The sequence below is a fragment of the Protopterus annectens genome, chromosome 1.part0, assembly GCF_019279795.1.
Source record: "Protopterus annectens isolate FY-2018-M chromosome 1.part0, PAN1.0, whole genome shotgun sequence".
NCBI classification, from domain to species: Eukaryota; Metazoa; Chordata; order Ceratodontiformes; family Protopteridae; genus Protopterus; species Protopterus annectens.
The window spans coordinates 1,016,814,438-1,016,839,273 of NC_056725.1; the positions used below are offsets into that span (position 1 = coordinate 1,016,814,438).

General features: G+C 41.1%; 1 protein-coding gene across 1 annotated transcript in view; it reads right to left on the bottom strand.

The window, feature by feature from the left end:
- Positions 1–24,836, bottom strand: part of NBAS (NBAS subunit of NRZ tethering complex) — a 3,380,746-nt gene that overhangs the window by 582,201 nt on the left and 2,773,709 nt on the right. The window lies entirely within an intron of this gene.

The window sequence follows — 24,836 nt, forward strand, 5'->3', positions numbered from 1 at the left end:
CAGCCTTCTAGCATCATTCACAAATTAATTTATCTGGTAGAAAATCAGAAGCAGAATCTGCTGCTTGCTATATGCAATCCTTTTATTTTTTTAAGAAAATAGTGGATTAATGCTATGGCCAACGTGTGTTGTCTACAGTGACCATAATTCTATATAGTGTCCTGTCACTATTTTTATTATTTTAAAAAAGTCTGGCAGAAAGAAAACCCATCAGAACATCAACTCCCTTTCACAATCATTTTGCAACTTTACAGGACCACTGGGTAAGAGATGAGATTGACTTTATCAAGGCAATTCATTGGTTACCTCACATAATATGCCGCAAACTACATAATTATGACCTCTTATGGGACATAAATGCAACTGCATTATAAGTAACATGCTCACTTCTGGGTTCATTTTGCAGGTAATGCTTTCTTTTAAAGTTTAGTGTACTTATTTCATTAGTACATTTTGTACTAATAATATATTTATATATTTCAGGGATGGGGAAAGTTGTTTTTTTTTAATTTAAAATAATACTTTGAAAAATTGAAAAAAAAATAGTAGTTATCTCTGTGATACATAGGGATAACTCTTGACTGAGAACCAAAAAACCTGAAATCATTTAGTGACCTGGGTGCTGGAAAGGCCAACAGAAGAAGGTGGGAATTAGTGTTAGATGCCAGCTTGGGGAGGGAAGACAGCTAAGTCCACTGTACTACTGACTCCCAGTGAAGACTCAGAGACAAGGCATACAACATTAAATGGCATGGATGCTCATACCCCAGTATACAGCATAACACCACAGAGCCAGATTCTTCACAAGAAGGGAATATATATCAGTGTCAGATTGCCAGCATTGTAGGGCTAAACCATGAAGCTGTCTCAGGAAACCAGAAGTTAGAGCTAAAAATTGATAGCTGCTTGGATGATGGCCTGCAGACAGCACCTGAAAAAGAACAAATGGGATAGTCGTATCATGGGAGGAATAGAGAGCGGGTATTAAAAAAATATAAGAAAAGTGACTTATCTTGGCACTCAATCTTGTGCTAATTCTTATCACATGCCAAGATAACTCAGTACTTATAAAAGGGTTAAGAAGAATTAGTATTACATTACTAACTTCAAAGAATCATCGCCTTCAGAGATGCTGAGTGAAGATGATGACTGAAGGCATTGCTGCATACAATAAAACTGAGTGAAAAGTGATGCAATTGCTAATACTCTGTGTTTACTTTTGCACTGCAATTAAGCCAGTAATACCAAGGCTTCATTTTCAGAGTAAATCAAAATAAAACACATCTTCAAAATTAGCTCATAACCGTAAACTATTATGTTTTTCCAGCATTATAACATATGTCTGTCAGTCCACACTAGCGCCACACACTGAACTTAAATATGATTTCAATATAAAGCAGCAATTATCAGTGATAATATATGGTTTGTTCCTAAGCAGCAATCAAATACCAGAAACCTAATTCCAAGCACAAGAACAACTAATTTAACCTGTCAGGAGGCACAGAAAATAAGAGGGGCTGACAGGATGAAGGCTTGTGTTAGCATGCATTTAAATTTTATTTGCTTTTTATTAGTCTTCTTTATTCACCACCTGCCTCCAGGCCCGAGCAAGATGAGAACTGACACTATCACATGAACAGTGTTTAAACTATAAATTGGAAAGCCAAGAGAATATGAAATGCAGGGACCATGGTGGGCTGAAGTGACGGGAAAGAAAGAAATATCTCAGTCTCTCCACATGAACTACAGTCTGCAAAGCAAATGTAACCTTAACTCACATTTTGCTTACCTTCATTATTTTTGCATTTGAAGTAAATAGCTGCAAAATGTTCGGTATCCTTAACCATTTATACCTTTATATATGCTGAGTCATTCAGTATAAATGTTGGCAGCTACTACATTGCAGTTCCATCACACTAAACTTTTCCGAACTAGAATGTACAGTAATGCTTTACTTCCACTATTCTTTACGACAAACTTCTTTTACCTGGAGTGTTTTATTAATTTCTTGTTATATTACTATGCTCAGCATACATAATGTAACCTGTTTTGTGTATTATGCTGGATGTACTGTATTTGTATAACTTGATGCTGGACCTTTTCTCCCTGGGCCTCCGCTGAAAATGGACCTGGTCCAGTCGGAATTTCCCGGTAAACAAATGTAAAATAAACAAATAAATAAACTGTATACACATAAGTGCCACAAAAATAAATGCATAGGTACAATGGTAGCTAAACCTTCAAAATTACATAAAAATTTGCAGCAGCATCATACAACTGATCTTAAACACACACAAATTAACACTAAAAAAGTACATTTTGTATGCAAAGTAAGATAATTTTATGCTTTCTACCTTTCTTAAGGAAAGTAAAATCACTTACCTCAAAATGCACTCTGCTGATCTGATTCATCTTAAATACAAGCTACAGTATACCCCCCATTGTATACCTTCTAGCTGGCCATCTGCAGCTTTCTATTCCTGAGCTCTTAACTTTAGTGCTCCTGATACTGGCCACCAGAGCTGAGACAGTCTCAGCCATAGGTGGGCGGGGTAGGGATCGGGTGAGGCAAATTGAAGTCTCTAGCAGAGTCACATATGTGGTCTTGTACACAGGTGATTTTTTTGTAATGTCTTAATGAGGTAGAATTGCTGACATCACATGCATCACCTCATGTAATGCTTGCTAGCAAGCAACAGCCTATCCCACTCTGTCCTGTGATCACAACGTGCTCCATGGGGGGAGTATCAAATCACATATAGAAATCCCACCACTTCCTCTCAGAATGGTTGAGCTGACATTCTGATTCTTTCCACCTCACTCTCCTCTGCTCCTACAGCAACCAAGCTGCTAATGAATTTCGGGTCATTTGGGTCGCAGTGAGGGCCTCACCCCTCTACTCCAGGAAGCTGGGCGACTACTGTATATTCTGCAGGCATGCAAGAGAAATGCACTGTCAAGACACTTCGCTCAATCAGCCACAAATAGAGAAACTAAAACTCAAAGCTGTTAATGAGCTCCTTCCTGTGCTCAGGGTACAGAGTGTGACTCCTTCCACCTTCATTTGCCTACTGCGTGACTCTGAACAAGTCACTTAACCAGACATTCCTCCCCCATCACCCCTGAAAACGGACAATTTGTCCACTAGGCTTAGGTCAATAAACAGGTAAAATAAAATAATGGGTGCAATGTGTTGCCTAAGTGAAGGAGCAGAAGCCCTAGTTGGAAGGCCTACTGAAATGCAAGCCAATCCAATTGCATCTTTAAAAATGGGTCAAGGGGATAAGGAGAGAGAGTCTAGGGTCTGAAGCCTAGAGTAAAGGAGGAGTTCTCACCATGGTTACTAAGGAGACACTGTATGTTCTGGAGGAGTTGTAAACTGCAGCCAGCAGGGCTCCCGTTTCTGTACCTGAGGAGATACTGGGTTATTTAAGAAAGAACCCTGAGTGAGGTGTTGGATTACTTAAGAAAGTACCCTAGGGCTTGCAATAGAATACTGAGCTATAAGAAAGAGACTGAGATATCAATGTGGAGAACAGTGCTGGAAAGTAAGACAGGCTGCCTGTTAACACTGAGGATGTAGGGGGTTTAAAGAAGCAGACAGTTAACCCCATATTTTTAAAACTTTTCACTAAAAAGGTAAACTGAGGCTTCTATTCTGGGAGATTTAACAATAAGACAGGATTTAAACCAGCCAAGAACTAATGAATGAAGTCTATTTGGTTAATGCTCTGTTTTGCTGAAAAAGCTAAATGTGAGCTCTGCTGTTTTACCTCAAAATACCCATCTCTGCTTCACTGAGAAAGCTGCTTCTTGTTGAAGTATCTAATTTAAAATGGTGAAAGTAAAGTAAAAAAGCCTGAAGTGGAAATAAAGTGTGATGCCTTTGGTACTGCATTTAGCAAAAATGTGATTTTTGAGCTAAATTTCCCATGAAGTGTCACAATGCATTAAAAAAGGTTATCTTTCAGAATTAACAAAGTCACCTTTTCCGTCAATTCTATATGGTAGGCTACGTATGCCTATTGCTATTGCTAGATATTACTTCAGGAAAATTTTTTGCAGTTAGCCATCAACAAGATAAACAAATGAATCTGTCATAATACCCTCTGGTTCTAGTTAATGCTACTTTCATTGCTTCTGTTTCTACCTTTGGCTTAATTAATACTCAGTAAGGGAAAGAGATCTCTTTTATACAACGGGGAAACTAATTTATTTCTAAGTTGTATACAATAAAAAAAGATATAAACTGACTGACTCCACTAGGGCATTTACACTTCTGCTATACTGTCTAATCCTGTTAACTACACCTGAAATCTGATCTGTTTGAATCCATTTGGATCACATCAAAAAGACAGAATTCTTGCAGAGATTTAATGGCCATTACCACCTCCCCAAAAAGGTTTTCATTCTTTGCCAGTTTGTGTGAGTAACTTAATCAGTTGGAAAAGCAGACTAATGTCCCCTAGGAATCATGACCATATCATGATGGAGAAGCCTTTGTAATTCTTCCAGCTATGCTGTCTGAACTCTTGTGTTCCTGGAAGAGTCACCCTTGACAGACTGGTCAATAAGTAAAGGCCAAATGAATAGCAATCCAAAAGCCTGAAAAAAGACTCGACCCATGAAGGTTTAGTGAAAGAACCAGAATATCCAAACCAGAAATGAGATGCCAGGGCTCATCTTTGGAGCCAGTCCTGGGGATAATGTTCACCAACAAGCATGTAGTAACTGGATGACCCATGTAATTTGGCATGAAAATAAAGGCAAGGACATACAGCAATCTGTGTAAGTGAACACATGCTCTAACATGCACTTCCACATGGTTAACTCTAAATTTACAAATGGTAATGACTGAGATCCAGCCACTGATTTGGGGCAAGTGCTCCTTCATAGAGGGGTAAAATCCCTTTTGTGAATGTGCATATATGGTTTCATGTGTTTGCTGTGAACTAAAAAGGGGTTGGGAACTTTGAAAACATATATTTCTTTCTGTGTCTTAAGTGTTTTTACTAAAGCAAAATGTTTGTAAAAAATGTGACACAGGTTGGATAGAGATGAGAAGAAGCAACTACATACAGGATAGAGATGAGAAGAAGCAACTACATACTGGATAAATCTGGTAAACGTTAATGTTTGCATGCAAGCTAGAAACATATAATCAAAAGAATTGTCATGTATAATATGTGGGAGTAATATTTTTTTATCATAATAGCTGCACTGGCAATATCAGAATCGGCTGTACCTGATCAGATTAAAACCAGGTCTTGCCAAAAAACAAGCCACCCTGGTGGACCTCTAGTATAAACAGGCTATACAACAAGAGAAAGAAACTAATGTCTAAGAACAAGAGAGAACTGGCTCAGAAGAGGAAGAAATCTCTCTCTAGCTTAAACAAACACATTAGAGATTTTATCAAGTCCTCCAAAACTAATTACGGAGTAAAAACAGCATTCTAGCTAGGGATAATCACTAGGCATTCTTTAACTCCAACCGAAATATAAAAGGGAATACTTAGCTATGTGCTGAACTAGTTGTGGATGGCACCACCTATACTCAAAAAGACGTAACAGCCTACCTGCTAGCTGACAGATTTGGAGGACACTTCACCCCTGTCCCTTCCTGTCATCCCTTAAAGTATACCTGCCGCCATTCCTCAGCTTATTATCTCAAGACAGCATGTCATTGTGGCACTCTTCAAGGGTAAAACACAGCATCAGTGGGGCCAGACAACATCCCAGGCCGCCTTTTAAACAACTTAAAACATAACCTAGCAGACCCACTTGGATACCTGTTTAACCACAGCCTACAAACTAGCTACATTCCAGTGGAATGTAGGACGGCAACAGTGATACCTCTGCACAAAGGGGGACCATCAACAGACCGTGGGAATTATAGGCGCATAAGCTTGACTAGCCTCATCTGCAAAGTCATGGAAAGAATCATTATGGAAGTTATTAACAAGGACATAGGTAATCTGCAAACTCTGGACCCAAGCCAGTTCAGATTCGTTAAAGGAAAACCATGCCTGTTAAACATGCTAGTAAATAAACAGACATCTTCAAGAAAGTTATGAAGGCCCTGGACAAGGGAAAGACAGTGCATATCACCTATCTTGATGTAACCAAGGCATCTGACACAATCCCCACTCAGGTATTATAGGGAAACTCTCCCAATTGGGAATTAACCCTTACATTACCAGATGGGTAGCCAACTGGCTCACCAACAGGACACATACTGTCAAAGTGGGTGACTTTGCTTCTAGCAAAAGACCAATCACCAGTGGAATACCACTGTTTGGAATTTATTTCTCATAAGTCTAGGCAAAAATGGACAGCCTGTGGCTGACCACATTCGCTGACGATTGCAAACTGTGAGAAATCACTGAGTCCCCCAATGATGTTAATATACTGCAGGCAGGGTTAACACAGACATATGACTGGTGCCAAAACCATGAATTAAATCAAAATGCAAAAAAAAAAATATGCATTATTACTCCCTTTGGGAAAGTTGACTTTCCCACTAATTACATTAAAGACAGCGCATCCCCCAAGAGTAGACCCAGTGGTATGTAATCTGGGCACTAAGGCTGATAGCAATCTGAATTTTGACCATCACGTATACAAAGTAGTAAGGAAATCCTTCTGTGTGGCACATCTTATAAGTAAAAGCATCTCATTTAGATCTAAGCTGTTATAATTCCAATATACCCAGCCTTCATCAGACCAATAATTGAGTACAATTCTCCCTTTTGCAAGCACCTCACCAGACACTTGCAACAGCTGAAGAGACCACAGAGGTTTATCACCAAGAAATTACAGGGTACACAAAACAAGTCTTAACAGAAAGACTGAAAGCCCTGTCACTGTATTCTGTCTCCTACAGGTTGCTCAGGGGTGACATGTGCCTGACTTACAGGGCAGTTTCTGACCCATGCCTGATGGAAATGCTACACATTCACAAATCAAAGTGCACGAGGGTCACTTGCTCCAGGGATCTTAACCTAGCCACTGACATGAACAGGTCATGCTGGAGAGATAGAGACTGCCATTTCTCTGAAATAAGCTTCCAGTTTATGTGAAACACAGCCCCTTCCTGACTGTCTTCAAACACAACCTAGCTCAATGGATAGGTGACCGCAAATTCACTGCTGGGGTGGTGCTTATGTCCTTCCTGGACAGAGGAAATTGGTATTAACTACCACAGACTCTTACCTCTGCGAACTTCAATCACCTAACCACCGACAATTGGGACAACTGAGGATAAATATGGCTAGGCTTGTAATGGCTCCAGGGCTGTTAGCCCTGTAACCTTCTATGAACCTATAGGTTTAGAGTTCTGAAGACGTAAATGTGAATACTTGGTTTGGACGATGTGAATTCAGTAGCAGAAAAATGACACAAAATTCATGTTGTCACAACAGGGAGCTTCACAAAGGAGTCTTATGCCCACTTAGATAAATATACAGAACTGGTAGTGCTAACTAGATCTTAATATAAAGGGAAATTTAAAATGAAACCATTCATGTGGTCCACAAACATAAATAAAAGGAACAAAATCCTTTAAGTGTACAACAGATCAAAGGACCTGCATGCTCCTATCAAGAATAATATCAGAAATATGACTAAAAGCTTGAAAAATACTATTAAGTCTACTAAAGCAGCCGACAAACATAGTTTACCTTTTAAAGCTAAGGACAATTACAAATCCTTCCTTAGCTGCATTAGGAAACTAAGACCTAACACCAACACTGCTCTGAACAAATACTCTGATGCAGTAAACAATCTCAACATCCTAGCATACAAATTCATTGCTAATTTTAGCCCACAAACAGCTGTCCAACGTCCACTTATCCTTGAATCTCTGAAGCCCACCATTACCCCTAATGAACATGTACTGAAGGTGCTTTCCTAGACCAAAAATACTTCCTCCATCAGATCTGATGATATAAGTGAGTGTATAAAAAAAGAAGTTATGTCCTTACCATAACGTTCCATGTGGAGTGTTCATCTCGCCTTGGTTATTACACATGGGTTCGGAGCCGATCCTCGGCTCCGTGCCGGCCGACTGCAAGCTCTGCATCGAGAAGAAGCTCGAGGACATCTAATACCCACAATCCCCCTCTGCCTTTACCTCAGATCTAGTTTGCAAGCAAACCAGACATAAAAGCACACACACACATGCTAACTATATACATAGATGTACATATATACAAACATACCAAGGGTATGATAGTAACACCAATAATGCAACAGCAGAAGGAGAATACTCCAGACCAGGCACCAAATTGAACGTTCTTCCTAAGGGTGGGAGGGGTGGGAGTGTAATAACCAAGGCGAGATGAACACTCCACATGGAACGTTATGGTAAGGACATAACTTCTTTATGTGAGAGTGTTCAATCTCGCCTTTGTTCTTACACATGGGTAGCGTCCCTAGCTCCATGATCCTGAGAAACTCAAGGGAGAACGTTCCTGAGCACAGTGGAACCAAAGGTTGCCCTATCCCTAGAAACCCTGTCCACTTTGTAATGAGAGATAAATGTATGTGGTTTAGCCCAAGTAGCAGCCGCACAAATAGTGTCTAGTGGTAAGCGAGCTGCGTGACTCAACGATGTAGAAACTGATCTGGTGGAATGTCCTTTGGGTTTGACTGATAATGTTTGATCAGAGGCCTCATAAACATATGTGATACAGTCAGTTAGCCATTTAGAAAGAGTTCGCTTAAGTAACTGCAAGACCCTTTCTGCTGTCAGCAAAAGCTACAAATAGTTGATCAGATTTCCTGTGATCTTTTGTTCTATCCAAATAAAATCTGAGTTGTCTATGGACATCCAGTTTGTGCAACATATACTCCAATTTGTTAGAGTGGTTCTTAAAGAAGGTGGGTAATTCAATGGACTGATTAATATTACTAGAAGAGCAAACTTTGGGGAGAAAGGATGGATTAGTTCGTAGGGATACTCTGTCAGAATGAAATATTAAATAAGGATGTTTGACAGAAAGGGCCTGAAGCTCAGACACTCGTCTAGCAGATGTAATGGCCACTAGAAATAAAGTTTTCCATGACAAAAATTTCAATGTGCAACTTGAGGCTGGTTCAAAGGGTGACAACATCAATTTAGGGAGTAACAGGTTCAAATTCCACGGTGATGTCGGACTTCTGACTGGTGGTCTGATATGAAAAGAACCTTTTAAAAAGGCTTTACAAAGTCTGTGAGCCATGATAGGCGCACCACATTCCTCTACATGATAGTTAGAAATGGCAACTAACTGTACTCTTAAAGTAGCCGGGGAAGCTCCCTCATGAAATAGTTCAGTCAAGAACTCTAAAATCTTGTTTAACGGAGCTATAACAGGGTCCAAATGATGTGACTCCAAAAAGACAAAACGTTTCCACTTACTGGTGTAAGTCTTTGTAGTGGAAACTTTATGAGAAGCCACTAAAATATCTTGAACCGCCGATGTAAGGGGAACCGACCTGGCTAGAAAGGGAAGCGGAGCAGCCAAGCTGCCAGATGGAGAGATTCTAGAGATGGGTGAGGAACTCCTGATGAGTGAGTCAGTAGATCTGGCTCTGGGTCCAGCATCCAAGGTCCCCGAATGCGGTGATGCAATAGAAAAGGGAACCAAATTTGATGAGGCCAGAACGGAGCAATGAGGATAATAGTCCTCTGAAGGTTGTTGGCTTTCTGTAGAAACTTTGCAATCAGGGGAAATGGAGGAAAAGCATATAGAAGACCCGGGGGCCAATCGTGCACCAGCGCGTCCCTGGGGACTTCCCCTGGAGGGGGTAATAGGGCAAAGTAGCTCCTGCATTTGGCGTTCATTGGAGACGCAAACAGATCGCAGGTAGGCTGGCCCCATTTGCGAAAAATCATTCTCGCAACTGACTGTTTGAGGGACCACTCGTGAGGCAACAGTATTGCCCTGCTCAGCCTGTCGGCTATGACGTTGGATGACCCCGGGATGTGCGTTGCGATCAGAAAGCGACGGGTGGACTCCGCCCATTGCCAAATTCTCATGGCCTCTCTGCATAGTTGGTAAGACCTGGTTCCCCTTGCTTGTTTATGTACCAGACTACGGACATGTTGTCTGTCTGAACTGCAATGGTCCCTGGAGGAAGAAGGGGAGCAAAGTGTTGCAACGCCAAAAACACTGCCCTCAACTCCAGAACATTGATGTGCAGATTGTACTCCAGATTGGTCCATTCGCCTTGGACTGTCTGTCCCTGAAAGATGCCCCCCCACCCTATCAGGGAAGCGTCCGTGGTTATCGTCGCTGACGGTGTGGGTAGCACAAATGGTCTTCCGCTGGATAGGTTGCAAGTCTGTAACCACCACATTAGGTGTGATTTGCATGTTTTCGTTATCAATATTTCGTGAGTCAGTGGAAGTTGTTGGAATGACCATTGTGCAAACAGAAGCCATTGTAGCACTCTCATGTGCAGTCTTCCCAATGGTATCGCAACGAGAGAAGCTGCCATGAGACCCAAGACTTTCAGAACAAGTTTTGCCGGGACTTTCTGGACGACAGCAGAAGAGAAATGTTGATTTGAAGTGCTACTATTCTTTCTGTAGGAAGTCTTAGAACTAAATGGTGCGTATCTAATTCCGCTCCTATGAATAAGATATGCTGTGATGGCTGTAGTAAAGATTTTTCAAATTTACTGAAATTCCAAGGTGTGTACAAAGTTGTAGGGTGTAATCCCTGGCCTGTATCAGTTGACGCCTGGTGGTGGCAGACAGGAGCCAGTCGTCCAGATACGGAAACACTTGGAATCCTAGGCGCCTCAGATGAGACGCTACCACTGCCATGCATTTGGTGAAGACCCTGGGGGCTGTGGTCAGACCAAAGGGCAGGGCTCGAAACTAATAGTGACTGGCTCCCAGCCGAAGCAAATGATCCCTGGACGCCCTGGCCATTTTTATGTGGTAGTATGCGTCCTTCAGATCTATTGAGCACATCCAGTCGTCCTTCTGTAAGAATGGAAGGATCGATTGAAGCGTGACCATTCGGAACTTTTCCTTCTTGACAAAGGTGTTGAGATGGCTTAGGTCCAGAATCGGCCTCCAGTCCCCTGTTTTCTTTGGAACTAAAAAGAACCTTGAGTAAGTTCCGAATCCTATTTGGTCCGCTGGGACTGGTTGGATGACTCTCTTTCCTAGCAGCTTTGAAATTTCTGTAGCTGCTGGCTCTCGCAGATGGGGTGGTACATCTGGGAGTTTTTTCTTTGGAATGGGGGTGGATAGAAAAGGGATTTTGTAACCTCTGGTAACAACGCTTTTTACCCAATTGTCTGAAGAAAGGTTTTGCCAGGCCTGAGGGTATAAAGCTAAGCGACCCCCGACTGCCTCCAGAGCAGGGCAGTCGGGCCTCCTCTCAGGAGTGCTGAAAAGGTTTGCCAGGGAGGTTATCCCTGTCACATTGGTTTTGCGGACCCCCTCTGCCGCCAGGGCGGCGTCTTCCACCTCTGCCCCCCCCTTTGCCTCTAGAGGGGGCATCACCCTGTGTGTTTGGGAAAGATCCTTGGGGTTTTCGAAACCACATTTTCCCACCACGTTGCCCTTTGGGGTACGGTCTGAAAGGGGTGGAAAAACGGACTCCGACAGCAGACAGAGTCTTTCCCTCCTGTTCACACTGGGTAAGGGTCTCCTTTACTTTAGGGCCAAAGAGTGTGGCTCCATCAAATGGGGCGTTAGTAAAGGAAGACTTGAAGGCTTCCGCAAACGAACATAAGCGCATCCAGGATTGCCTACGAAGAGCAATCGCTAAAGCCGCTGCCCTACTCGATCCCTCGGCTGCGTGTGATATCAGCCTCATGGACGAGTTTACAATGGATGTAAGGGTTTTGAGATGTGCTGTAACTTTCTCTGAAACAGCAGCATCTGTAGTACCCTGGAGGGTATCTCCCAACTCTTTGACTAGATCCCTCTGTAAGCGTGTAAAATGAGTCAAATAGTTCAGGGAACGCATAGAGAAAGCCGCTGAACTGAAAATGCGCTTCCCGTATCTGTCCATGGTCCTAGAATCTCTGTTAGGCGGATGGACAGATGAGGAAGACTCCGACATCTCCTTTTCGTGGCGCTGCCACCACCATGGCGTCTACTGGAACTCCTTTGGTGAGGTAAGCCTTGTCCTGTGGTGCCGTAATGTACTTATTAGGCTTTCTAGGGACTGGTTCCACCATGTCAGGTGTCTCCCACGCCCTTCGAGCAATCAACTCCATTAACTCATCGAAGGGCGGAGTGACCCAGGAGGAGGAAGGGCGAGCACCAAATGCCTTCAGCAGAACTGACTCATCCTCAGAAGGGGGGAGGGACTGCCAATCACCTCTCTGCTTAAGGATCTCCAAGATGTCAGAAAAGGAGACATCTTCTATAGGTGACTTTGGGGACCCTTCTGACTCATCCAAGTCAGTATCGGATGTTAAGGATTCCTGTGGAGAATCTAAGTGTCTCCTCTTACACAATCTTTTCCTAGGGACCTCTTCGGGGGGAACATCCGAAGAAGCCTCCAAGGAAGAGGGGGCACCCTCCAGGGGTGGCTGAGACACCGGTGCTCGACGCTTGGATGTGGCCGTTGGTGCAGAGGAAGATAACGGTCCTTTATGGGGAGGAGAAGCTGTTCCTGCTGATGTGGTTGTCTGGGTAGACAACACCTTCCTCATGAGGTCGAAGGCCCCCGGGTCCCGAGTCGAGGTATCTCCCGGTTCCGAAGAAATGGGAAGAATCCCCGAAACAGGAACCGAAGGCACCGACCCCGAGGACGGAACCGAGTCGATCCACGCCGAGGCTCCGAGAGGGAGTGTCGGGACCGAAACATCAGTCCGACTCTCGGTCCCGGAACCAAGGATGGATCTTCGGCTCCGAGACTCCAGTACCGGATCGGATGGAGTCGAGGTGAACGGTGCCGACCGAGAAAAAGACGGTTCTGGCACCGAGGGCTCCACAATCATCAGTTCAGCTTCTTCCGGCTCCGAAGACTGGATAGGTCTCGGAGGAGGAACAGGTGGAGATAGTGGAAGGCCTTCAAGTCTCGACATCAACTGAGAGGAGACCGAGATAAGCTTGGATAAGGCCGTATTCTCCATCAATTTCTGCACCACACGGTCCACATCGGTGTCGGAGAGGGGCCTGGAAGAACGAGTCGAAGGGATCGAAGACGGAGCCGACCTCAAGAGAGTCGGTGGAGGGAGCTCCGTCACCGGTTCCAAGACTCGAGGCTCGGAAACTGCCAACAGTTGAACACTCGGCCCCGAAGTCTGTGGAACCGATGATCTAACTTTGCCCGAAGAGCTCGGAGCCGATGACTTGGGCTCCGACGTCTTTGATTCCTTCGAGGATTTGGATGCCGGGTCTGAAGCATCCAGAGCCTCCTGGAAAGAAGGTTTCAATAACCCTCTGTCCATCAGTTTCCTGCGCCTATCTGTCATGACCCTCCCACTAAAAGAGTGACAAATTGAACAGTCCTCTTGTAAGTGGAGAGGGCCAAGGCAGTAGACACAGGAACTGTGGTTGTCAGTGACCGACATTTTTTGGCCACACTGGCAACGTTTAAATCCAGATTTCATTTTCTCAGACATTTTGTAGTAAGAGAAAAAAGTCAAGTCCAGTAACAGTCAATCCAGAGAAAAAAAGGTCAAATCCGTAAAAATGTCAGTCCGGTTGTCTAATCCAAGTAGGGTGGTAGGCCCCAAAACCTCTATACCAGTTAAAAGAAGTTAAACTAAGTTAACGGTACCGAGAATTTCTCTCTACACACACACCATACACTAAATACACTAACAAGTAATTTTGAACAAGTTCTCCTAAAATTTAACAAAAAGAAAGTTAAATCTTATCTGAAGATGCTCGAGCTAGCCTCCAACGATGCGAATGCAGCAGCGGCAAACTAGATCTGAGGTAAAGGCAGAGGGGGATTGTGGGTATTAGATGTCCTCGAGCTTCTTCTCGATGCAGAGCTTGCAGTCGGCCGGCACGGAGCCGAGGATCGGCTCCGAACCCATGTGTAAGAACAAAGGCGAGATTGAACACTCTCACATACAATATTAAACAAGCCCTGGTAGAACTACTGCTTAAATTATTTAACCTGAACTTAGCCGCAGACTTTGTCCTTCAGGTGTCACACACAGCAGTGTTGATGCCACTACATCAGAGTGGCCCTACCACTGATTCTAGAAATTATAAGCCCCTTAGCCTGATAAATCTGATTTGCAAAGCAGTGGAACATATCATAACTGATCTGATAAATTATATCATCAAAAATCTCATCAGACTAGACCCACAGCACTTTGGCTTTGTCAAAGGTAGCTCCTGTCTAATGAACTTGGTTAACTTCTTTGAAAGGGCAACAGGCTGTAAAGAGAAATCATGCTGTCCACACAATGTCCTTAGGCCTGACCAAGGCATTTGACACCATTCCCCATGCTAGCATAACCAGCAAGCACAATGCATTGAAAACAAATCACTATGTTGCAAGATGGATCACAAACTGGCTGAAAGACAGAACCCACGCAGCACAGGTGGTAGGTGCCTCATCAGAGAGTGGGAAGGTGACCATCAATGTCTCACAGGGTTTAGTGCTGGGACTTGTTTTGTTCAGCATTTATTTTTCTGATCTCTAAACCATGAGCCAAGACCTCTAACAAAGTTTACAAATGATGCAAATTGAGAGTCACTGCATTCCCCCTCTGACACAAACACTTCACCAAGAACTTACACTTGTAACTACATGTATTAATAAAAACTCCTAACCAAGTCACACAAATTTAATTTTTCCCCTGGAAATGCATCCATAAATTTTCTAGACACTAGAGAGACTGAGACACATGTTTCCAGTAGGTTTATATGTTTGCTGGAGGGATGATGTTGGGGTAAGCGGAACCTGGCTTAACAAAGTTTGAGAATCTTCAGCTGTCAAGGGTTTTTTTTTTTTTTTACTTTCTTTTTTTTATTTATCTAGTATGTTTCAGACTGCATGTTTTTGTCCCCTATAAAATCATAAATTCCTTGTCTCTTTTGGGTTGTGATACTGACCTGACCAAACCACAGAATGACTAAAGCTTTTTTATTTACGTAACCATCTCTAGAAACTGTTAGTCTAAGGACATTCCTGTTTTTTCAAGATAAGCTAAATATTTTGAAGAAGACTGCAGACAGACAGTGGAAGAACCTTAAAATGACAAATGCAGTAGTACTGAGCCAAATAAATACCATGGTTTGTTTATTTGGAGAGGGACAATTTGGGTTCTTAGTTCTGAGCTGAATTCTAGGTTCCTTTACTAGTCTCTAAATAACAGTTAACTGGTCCTTTACTCACAAGTCACATTCTTCAGTCTCCTGAACTTGAAGGATTAAGTTATGATTCTTCACTAACTTGATAAAGTAGATGTATGTACTATAGTGAGGCATGATAACTGTAAATCATTACTATATTTACAGGTATAGGTTCATAGGTATGTACTAGGTACTCAGTTGACAGAAAATTACAAGCCTAGCCAAAAAAAGATATTCAGAAGTTCCTTATAGCCTCATAGCATGCAAGACAAGATTGATAAGGGGAAATTTGAGGCTGCCCATGCAATTACATACATTTACTTTGAAGGTGGCAAGGGTGCTGCTCTACTTGACATGCAGTGGAAGTTGGTTCCAAATCTGAGGGGATATGTTGAGAGACAAATGTATCATGCCAATGAGTCTTATTTATCTACTGATGAATGTTTAGTTTCCTTAAAAAGGTATTTGAGATATCATTAGTTCTACAAAGGAGCATAAGGTCAAATAGGGTTGGATCTTTCATGTTTCTAAAAGACAGGCATATATCTCCATAGAGGAGCATGGACAGAGAAAAGGCTGCCAGTCTCTCTTGATAAGGCCACTGATCTTTTTCATGATGAATCTCTGACATCTCTCAAGTTTTGTGATATATTTAGACAAATACATGCCAAAAGGTGCATTATATCTAATAATGGGTCTGAGTAAAACGGAATTCAGACTTAAATGGATCTAGTAAAGATGCCTTTGGAAATTAGATGACACAGACAAAAGGCTCACCAAACTACTGTGGTGACATGCCAGTAAAATTATCAACAAGAGTGCCTAGATCCCTTACAGCAGTCTTGGATTGGATGGGAGCATCACCTACATGGTAAGTGAATCATTTTATTTACCAAATGATCTATGCTACATTTTTTTTTTTTAAATTTGAGACCACTGTCCTTGTATAAATTGTTATACGATCTAACCCATGTAGAGGCAATTGTGAGTAACAATGTTATATTTATTTTTCCACAATATATCTTGTTGTAACCTTCACAGATGTGTTCAAAACTTGTAAAAGCTCTGTAAATATTGAGTGCAGTACTAAACTGATTTAAAGAAAAAATCTTAATCCCTGTGTATGATCCCCATGATTCACACCCCTTTCTACAAATGATGATGTTGTAGGGGACTTCCAAGATGGCTGCACACTGAGTAACAGCTTAATTTCAGCTCTCTCAGTGTGACAACAGAAACTCAGAAGAGACAGGCAGTGAATTCATAATTTTGAGTAAATTTCAGCAACTGGCGAATAACTGCACTGATTGGATGCCAGCAAAAAAGACAGAATTGCAGCAGATAGCAAAGAAAACAACAAGGCCTTCTATAGTTACGTAAAGAATCTCCACGGCAATAACCAGATATGCTCTGAGCTACTGCGCAATGGTACCTCCTAAACTGAGCCAATAGATATTCCCAATATATTGGCCAACAGATTCAATGGCAACTTTACCCCCCCCCCCCCCCAAGGGACCAGACACAATACCAGTAGATTGCCAGGCACCCAGTATTACTGCTGCACAGGTTAAAACTGCACTGTCCAAGGCCAGGAATACAGCTTCTATGGGACCTGACAATATACCTGGCTGTGTTCTACATGGACTACGGAGTGAACTGGCACCTCACCTGTGGGCCATGTTCAATCACAGCCTCACCTCAGGCTTTGACCCTACCAAATGGCACATTACTGCAGTCATCCGTCTCCACAAAGGGGGAGTGACTGCAGACCCTGGGAACTATCGACCCATTAGCCTGACAAGTGTGATATGCACAGCTATGGAATGCATCATCATGGACATAATAAACAAGGATATAGGGAATCTCCAAACTCTGGATCCCACACAGTTTGGTTTTGTGAAGGGTAGATCATGCCTGCTCAACTTGGTCGACTTCTTTGAGTCAGTCACCACAGCTGTGGATGAATGCAAGGTGGTTCATACAGCCTAACTTGATCTGGCCAAGGCCTTTGATACCATTCCCCACTCAGGAATCACAGAAAAACTCACTAAGCTAGGCATCAACCCTTATATCACTAGGTGGGTCGCAAATTGGCTCACAGGTAGAACCCACAGCGTGAAAGTAGCTGACTCCAAGTCAGACTGCTGACAAGTCACAAGTGTAGTCCCACAGGGGTCAGTCCTGGGTCCTCTCCTGTTTGCTATCTACTTCTCTGAAGTCCAGGACAACACAAAGGGACTCTGGCTGACAAAGTTTGCAGACGATTGCGAGTTGGGAGCTATTATTAACTCCCCGAATGATGTTGACATCCTACAGAAAGGCCTCGCTGAGACCAACAACTGGTGTCAGAACCATGGCCTTAAGCTCAATGGCAAAAAAATGTGTCATCATCCACTTTGGGAAAAACCCAGTTCCCATGAATTACCACATTGATGGCAGTCCACTGAACACAGAAGGCGTTATAAGAGATCTGGGAACACATGCTGACAGCAACCTCTCTTTTGACCACCACATTGCCACTGTGGTCAGAAAGTCCTTCTATGTGGCACATTTCATTACTAAGGGTTTTGCATCCAGAAAGAAATAGGTCACTGTCTCCCTCTACTCTTCCCTCAGTAGGCCAATCATTGAGTACAATGCCCCATTTGGCAAGTACCTCACTAAACAAGTGTAACAACTGGAAAGGAGGCCACAAAAGTACCTCACAAAGAGGATCCTAGGCCTTAAACATTTGTCCTATATGGATAAACTAAAAAAATTCCAACTATTCTCTGTCTCATATTGTCTACTTAGAGGCGATATCTGCTTAACTAACCCAGAGACTACCCATGCTATGGAATAGACTTACCATACATGTCAAGCAGAGCACCTCACTGGCCCTCTTCAAGAGAAATCTTGACGAGTGGATGGGAAATAGAGAAGTCACCCCCGCAGATCACTCCAGTGACTCTACTCGATAGAGGGACTGGGAACTAAGGTCGGGGGGCATGATGCCAGGGTAATCCTACGGGCTAGGCTTGCAAAAGGCCCCAGGGCCATTAGCCTAGTACGCACCTATGAACCTAATTCAGAGAACATGATTCATCACAAAAGGTGAGGAAAACACAGACTGGTACGAATTTTGCTGCTGGTTAGCAAAAAGCTGTGCAAGCTCCAACTATGGTGCAAGACATGACTTCCAGTAACCTAAAGGAAAAAATAAGTGAAATGTACTCACAGCTGATTAAAGTAAACAAAACACTGATGGAGAACATCAACTTAAATAACAAACGGGTGGAAAAAATTGAAGAAGCTTTAAACAGATATTTAGATGAGGCGATAAAACTGCAGAAATCAGAGGCTGAAATTAAGAAAAAGCTGACAATATGAAACTGCTCAAGAAGAGATGTTTCAAAAAATAGTAGAATTAGAGGGAACAGCACATAGAGACAACCTAAGATTTTTCTGCTGTACCAGAGAAGCTGTAAGGAACAGACTGTATTAATTTTAAGAAAGCACAAATAAACAGCTGGAATGGTATTCCACAGCAGTAGTTGTTAACTAAAAGGGCACACACTGTGTATGCTCTAAACCTTTAATACTAAAGATGCAATCCTACCAGCAGAAGGAACTGATACTGACAAAACTGTGGCAGAAAGACAAAGTACTAAATGTGGGAGACAGCAGAGTGCTTGTAGAAAATGATTACTCATTATACACCAGGGAAGAGAGGAGCAAATTTATTCCAGTAATCGGGGGATGTTGAGAATATGCTGCACCCAGCTATCTTCAGAAAATTCTTTCCTGGAGGGACAGAATCATTTTTTGATGCAGAACATGCTAAGGAGGAAATACAAAGGTTTGTCCAACAAAAAGTGAGCTGTGAAACAGGAGGAGATTCTGTTTCATGTTCTTCTGGTAATAAAGACAACAGAGAGACTGTGACAGTGAAAAAAATTCCAATGTTTCAATGGAAAATGCTTAAGACACAGAAAAAAGTACAAATGTTAATTAGAAGAACTGAGAGTATGTTGGAAAGGAAGCAGAGATGGATTTGGGGAGATGAGCATAAACAGTAATAAAACCAGCAACTCGGAAACTGGCAAATAAATGTGGGATTACAAACCATTAATAAGATTTGTGAAACATGACAGAACAGGAAAACCAGGAAATATTGGACTTTTCTGACTCTGTTAGACTTGTGGGGCACTCTAAAACATATGCCCTACTTCATGTTATTAATGTTTGGAGGAACACTTACGGAGAAGAGAAGAGGAAGGAAAGAGTTACCTATAAGTAAAACAAAATTTTGCTCATAACAGTAATATCTTTACAGTGCATGAGATAATCTGCATGCTGTACAGTAAAAGCTTTATTAGTTAGTTTCAAGTGTAACTGGGTACTAAAGTAAATAGGTGCCCCTGTTTTTTTTTTCTTTTCTCTTTCTCCTTGTTCAGTTTTAAGAAATACAGGCACTGCAATGTAACCCAAAAATAATCTGGTAAAAGAATATGATACAAGAAAAACTGATGTGCTCAGTTTTGCATAGGGGAAGGGCTGGATTAAAGCCCTTGGCTTGAAATAAAGAAAAAGCGCACTGAACATGATAAAGCCTTCCCTTTAGCAAATAAATAAATAAATGCTTATAGAAGTAGTTGTGCATCTGGTTCTCATGTTTCCATGGATATAATCTAATAAAGAGCAATAAAATAGAATATTTCTTCCTTTCAATGGCTAGGAGATAATATTTTATGAAAGCATTAAAGTGTTTTCCCATAATAGGAGAGCAATAAAGATAAGACAAAACCAGACAGCACTTAGTAGAAGCACAGGTTGTACCATGAGTGTCAGCATGGATAATCTTCCTTTTAGGTTAACCGAAGTCTGTTAAGTGTGGTTGTCACTTTGGGGCAATTGTTCCTATTAGGAGGGTAAAACTTCAATATTTGAAGATGTACATAGTTTTGTGAGTTAGTATTAAACTAATAGGTTTTAGGGGTGGTACTGGAGATGTATTTTTTTCCTGCTTGAAGGCTTTCAATAAAACAGAAAGTTTATAACTGCATAAAGGATCAGCCTGCCAAACAGTGTGTGCATGTAACACAAAAGCTGGAAACAGCTACGTAATAAAAAAAACTGTTGCAAATAAAAGGTGGGAATAATAACTTTTTAATATAACGATGCTCTCTATACTATCTTTGAATCTTAATGTTCTCACATATATACAAAACAAAAGAAAAATGAGTTAACTATATTAAAAATGTATATTACAAATAGCTATGCTACAGAAGACACATTTGGAAAGAACTGAACATGTGAATTTGATACAAAGGGTTTTCAGAATGGTTATTCAGTTAAATACCTGGGACAAAGGAAAGATAATTACTTATACTAACTGCAAGAGGAGCTCCAATAGTGATAGAAGAGGATAAAAAGAAAACAATGGTAGATTTGTAGTACTAAGTGGCTACTGGCAAGGGAGGAGGATTACACTGGCATATATTTATATTCCACCTACAACTGCTATAATGGTGGTTAAGAAAATTCTGGGAGAAATAATCAGTTTTCAGCAGGGAATACTACTTATAGGTTGATTTGCAGCAGTGAAGATGTGTCTGTGTGGCCCAGAAGGGAAAATATAACAAAGGAGGGTAGCTTCTTGAAGGAATTTATGAAAAGATTTGGCATGGAAGATGTCAATTCAGCAGTAGGAGTTTGGAGTGAATTTACATATTATTCCCCAAGATACAAAAACTGGGCTAGGATAGACAGAACTTACATTTCACAGGAACATGTGCAATTACTTGGAAGTTTTCATACACACCCAATAACTATTTCAGATCACGCAACAATACCTAAAATAAAGACTCAGGATAATGAAATAAAAACAAGACATTGGCACTTTCCCACCTATCTACTGAAAAGAGAAGAATTTAAGGAATGGATACTGGAAATAATTCAGGGGTTTTTAGAGATGTAAATGTCTTCTGAAAATAATGCTATGCAGTGGGATAAAAATTAAAGTGGAGTTTAAAATAAGGTGGAAATAAAAGAATGGGAGATATGGTTAATAAATAACAGGAATCATTCAGAGGGACTGACAAATGTTAAAGCATTACAGAATAGGGGAAATTTCACAGAACAAGAAGAGAAGCAACTGCAGAATACTAAACAGAAAATAAGGGATTACCTCGATAATATGCATGAGTTTAGAATGACTGCTGTTAAGCAACTGTTTTTTGATAATAATGCCAGAACACAAAAATGTTTAGAGCAATGACTCAGGCAACAAAAACTAGAAAGGGTTGTCACCAAGCTTAGGGAGCCTATAACAAGGAAGATAACCAGTGATCCTGCAGAGGTACTAGAGATATTTTGGAAAATTTATGAAAGTCTGTAAAAGCAGAGAAACACGGCTATCAATAAAAGGTACAAATGGAAATGTTTATGGAAGAATTAAATATACCAAGGTTAGAGGCAGATGAGGCTCAATTAGTAATAGTTATGATAGGAGGAGATGAGATAAAAATGGTGATGTATAACCAATCCACAGGAGAGTTCCCAGGAATACCTGGTATTCCTGTGGAAGTTTGGAAGCTAGGAGGAAAAAACTGATAAAGACCTGAAAGGTTTTGTTTAACAGTATTTTAAGAGAAGGAAAAGCACCAACATCATGGAAGAAAGTGGTAGAGGCTGTAACACCTAAAGAGAGTATAGACCCAACAGATCCAGTTTCATACAGGCCCATTTCAATCCTAAACTATGATTATAACGTGCTTACATCTATAATGGCTAAAAGAATGGCAAAGGTGATATCAAAATTCATAGATATGGATCAACATGGTTTTATGGAGGGGAGGCAAACACTTGACAGCATTAATAGAACACTGATGATCCACAGAGAAGCTGAATGCAAGAAAACATTGTTGTTGTGGGTCTTGATGCAGGGAAAGCATTTGAGAGAGTAAGCTGGGAGTTTATGAGAAGGACAATGGAAGCATTTGCATTCCCTGATAAAATTATAAGGTTGATTAGAACTTATGAGGGATTGGAGCTGAAAATTACACTTGGTGGGGTCCTCTCTGATAATTTCTCTTTGAGCAGAGGAAGCAGACAGAGATGTCCTCTTTCCCCTTTGTTATTTGCACTATATTTAGAACCACTGGCAAAGAAAATAAGAGACTCAGAAATTCAAGGATATAATTGGTATGGTAGTGAATAAAAGCTGGCTGTATTTGCAAATGATATTATTTTATAACCAATAAAACCAGAAAAGGACATTTCAGTATTGTGGAACATTTTGATGCAGTTTCAAATCTTTTCAGGATACAAAATCAATGAAGCTAAAACAAAGGCAATAGCTGTAAATTATGTACTCACACACAAATTGGTTCAGCAATATCCATATTTATGAGGACATGATAAAATGAAAACTTAGGAGTATGGATGAAAAAGGATTCTGGTGTGGCAGCTAAGGATACATAGGAAGAGACCAAACAAAAGATAATGCAAAAACTGAGAAATTAGATTTCTGTTATATAGATACGGATTGCAAGATACAAGTAGTTAAAATGTTTTTATTCCCTTTAGTTTTGTACACAGATCAGTCATATTTTTATTAACCAGAGGAGAAGTTGTGGATAGCAATTAATAAAGAGTTGAAGGATTTATCTGGGGTGGGGGTCAGCAAGAGTCAAGTGGGATAAGCTGATTCTTCCAGTAGAACAAGGCGGTTTGGGATTATCCAATTTAAAGGGGTATTTCAGAGCTATACAGTTAAGGATCCTATACACAGCACAAGCAGAAACCTATAATTAACAGTGGAAAGAAATGATGATGAAATAGAGGGAAAGTTCAAGAAACAATGAGAGACTGGGATTTTGGATGCAGATCCTTAAGAAGAATAACAATAACCATAAAACAATATTATATTCATAATGTAAAACTAAGCTGACAAGGAAATGTAGAAAGGAGATTCTGTCAATAGGGTTGACTGCAATTATAAATCCAGACAACAGGCAAGAAAGGGCTGGAATTTACTGGAGAAAACTGGCAAAAGAACTAAGGCATCAAGAGCAAATAATAAGAGAAGGAAAGGTAACAGAATAGGAAGAGGCCAATAATTTATTTGGACTGCAGGCCAGAGACTGTCTTCCTTATCAAGGACTGATAACAGAGTACAGTCAAAGAGAAAGAAATACGGGAATCCTAAGTGAAAGACCAGCACTGGTAGAGTTTTTTGCAAAATCTAGAACAGAAGCTGCTGTTAAAAAGGAATAATTATTAGAGCATATAAATACTGCATGATAACTATAAGAATCACTCAGATGAGTTTAGAAAGGATTGGGAAGGGAGATGGGATAAGCAATTCACAAATAAACATTGGAGGAATATATGTATGTCTCCCAAATATGCAACAAAATCTAGAAGATTTAGGATGTTTGCTTGGAAGTGTTTACAGAAGTATTTTTGTACCTCAAGTAGACTCCAAAGAATTTTTCCTCAGGTAGACAGCAAATGTTGGAGTTGTGATGGGGAAGAAAGAGGTAATTGGGAACATGCGTTCTTGGAGTGTAATGAGCTGGCAGACTTTAACGATTCCCTGCAGATTGCTCTGTCAAATATACTGGGTAAGCAAACTGGTATAACTAGGGAAATTATTTTTTTTGAGCTATGATTCAGAATCAGAATTGCCTAGACATAGTAAGGCCTTGTTGAGTCTAATTATGGTGGCTGCCAAAAAAAGCAACTACTAGTAAACAGAAATCAAAGGCTAAACCAACTTTACTAGAAGTAGTGAATATAGTAAAAGGAAAAACAACTGGAACTGAGATATTTAGAAAACGGCAGAAACAAATTACATAGAAAAAATAGGAATTGTGGGAACAATACATACAGAGAAGAACAAGGTTTAAAAGAAGGCAGGATTTGAATAAGCTATGTAATGTTCAACTGACAATGACTGGACAGATTATAAGTGATGCATGATGTTTGCAACTAAAATTATGTCAATATGGTTTGTAATGTATGATGCTTGCAATTAAAATTATGTTAATAATTTGTGTTTTCATTTATTTAAATGTATGATTGCCTATGTCACATGTGATAATTTAAAAAAGATGTTTCTTGTTAAAAAAATCCTGATGTCCTAAGGCACTGTGCTGACGGGGATTGATGGTTACAGAGGAGGAAGGAAGGGCTGCAAAAAGTTCACAGCCAATGTTGTTGTTGTTCTTTAGGCTTTTCCCGGTTAAGGGTTGCTACAACGGATCTCTGGTCCACTCATGATTGGCAGTAGATTTTTACAGTGCCAAGGTGCCAGCCCAACGCCCAACTTTCAATGAAGGCACGCCCATTCACGCGTGTCTTTCGAATGCCACTCGACCACGGGGAGGACATACAGACTCCACACAGAAGGCGCTCCAGCTGAGAATCGAACGGCAGAGCCTCTTGCTGTGAGGCAACAATGCTACTGCTGCACCACCACAGCTTGCAACACTGTTCTGCATTAAAAGAATAAACCAACGCTATAAGTTGTTTGTGGCTTTGAGGTTACCTTGCCATCTCTGTGGCATAGAAGG